Source organism: Fonticula alba, assembly GCF_000388065.1.
Source record: "Fonticula alba strain ATCC 38817 unplaced genomic scaffold supercont2.5, whole genome shotgun sequence".
Taxonomy (NCBI): domain Eukaryota; order Rotosphaerida; family Fonticulaceae; genus Fonticula; species Fonticula alba.
Window position 1 is genome coordinate 245129 of NW_009242975.1, and position 1905 is coordinate 247033.

A 1905-nucleotide genomic window follows, 5' to 3' on the forward strand; every position below is an offset into this window, starting at 1 on the left:
GCCGTATTTCCCGCCCCTGCGAGGAGGGCCTCCCGGGCCGGCTCCACGGGTGCGCACCCCGGCGGGGGGGGCTTTCCCGCGCCGACCTCGCGTGCGGCATGTCGCCCGGGCGCGCCCCCGCTCCGGGACCGGGCCAACGACCCGAAGGCGGCCTGTCTGCTTCGGGAGGACCACACCGTGCGCGACCATGGCGCCCCCCGGCCGGGGGCGGAGGCCGAGCGCACTCTGCCCGCGCATGTCGCCCGGCAGGCGGGGACAAGGCGGCCGGCCGGCGATGGTGCGCTCGCCCATGCCCGCACGGGGGGCACCAGTGCGCCGGGTGTCGCCGGCGGCCGGTGGCCGGCAATGGCCGCCGGAGGCACTCGCGACCGGCCGCCCCCCTCTGGGGCGAGCCGATCTGCCCGGCCCGTCGGTGGCGGACCCGGCGATGCCGATGAGCGGGCCCGGCCCGGGCGGCCGGCAGATCTTAGCCCCCCGGCCTCGGGCCCGGAGGCGGGCCGGGCCCGCGCGATCGCCCGCCCCCGGCCCGGGCCCGCTGGAGGCCCTGCCCGGCCGCGGGCGCATGTGCGTGTGTGCGGGCGCACCCTCCACGATGCCGTGCCCGTGCCCCGGCCGTGGGATCGCCCGGCCGGCGGTTGCCCCGGGCCGGCGCCCCGCGGCCGAGTCCCCCCCCCCCCCCCCCCGCTGCACCCACTCGGCACCAACAAAGCGCGAGGGGAGCAACCCTGCTTGGCTTGCAGGGCGCGCCCTGCCGCCCCGTGGGCCCAGGGGGGCCGGCGCGAGCAGCCCTCACACCTGCCCGCCGGGCGCGGCACCAAGCACGGCTGCCAGCCCCTCCCGCGGCCCGCGCGGCCAAACGCCCTGCCCGGCGCCCGGGCACAGCCGCACCGCAGGCACACATGGGCCGTGCGCGGGCGACACCCCGAGCAGGCGTGCGCCTCGGCCCTGCCAGTCCCCTCCCCGCGCCCTGGCCCGAGGGGCGGGGCCGCTGGCTTTTCCGGCGCCCAGCAGGCCCCCATGCCCGGGCGGCATGCCTCGACACCGCCTCACGTGTGCTCTTCCGATCTCGCACCGCAGGCACACATGGGCCGTGCGCGGGCGACACCCCGAGCAGGCGTGCGCCTCGGCCCTGCCAGTCCCCTCCCCGCGCCCTGGCCCGAGGGGCGGGGCCGCTGGCTTTTCCGGCGCCCAGCAGGCCCCCATGCCCGGGCGGCATGCCTCGACACCGCCTCCCCTCCATGCCTCCGCGCCTTCTCTCTCTCTCTCTCTCTCGCTCTCTCGCTCGGCCTGCCGGGCCGTCTGCACCCAGGCCCTCGCTTTAACTGCCCCTCGCGAGCGCCATCCCCCGACCCATGGGCGGACTGCCGCGCGCGGCCCGGCCGCCGGCGTCGCCTCGGCCGCCGGCAATCGGGCTGCTGCTGCTGCTGCTGCCGCTGCAGATCGGAAGAGCACACGTATCCCCCGACCACGTGTGCTCTTCCGATCTCCGGCGCCCAGCAGGCCCCCATGCCCGGGCGGCATGCCTCGACACCGCCTCCCCTCCATGCCTCCGCGCCTTCTCTCTCTCTCTCTCTCTCGCTCTCTCGCTCGGCCTGCCGGGCCGTCTGCACCCAGGCCCTCGCTTTAACTGCCCCTCGCGAGCGCCATCCCCCGACCCATGGGCGGACTGCCGCGCGCGGCCCGGCCGCCGGCGTCGCCTCGGCCGCCGGCAATCGGGCTGCTGCTGCTGCTGCTGCCGCTGCTGCTGGCGTCGCCTGCCCGCGCGGGCGCGGCGCCCCCCGCCGAGCCGGTGACCCTCCGGCGCTCGGCCGCCCCCACGTGCCCCACGCTCCCGGACGACCTGCTGGCCGGGCTGCCGGTGGCCTTTGCGGCTGCCGGCTGGGGCCACCTCGGCGCCCTGTGCCA

General features: G+C 78.8%; 1 protein-coding gene across 1 annotated transcript in view; it reads left to right on the forward strand.

The window, feature by feature from the left end:
• Positions 1 to 1905, forward strand: part of H696_03244 (hypothetical protein) — a gene marked incomplete at its 5' end in the record, with an annotated part of 12450 nt that overhangs the window by 7591 nt on the left and 2954 nt on the right. The gene's annotated exons all lie outside the window — the stretch shown is intronic.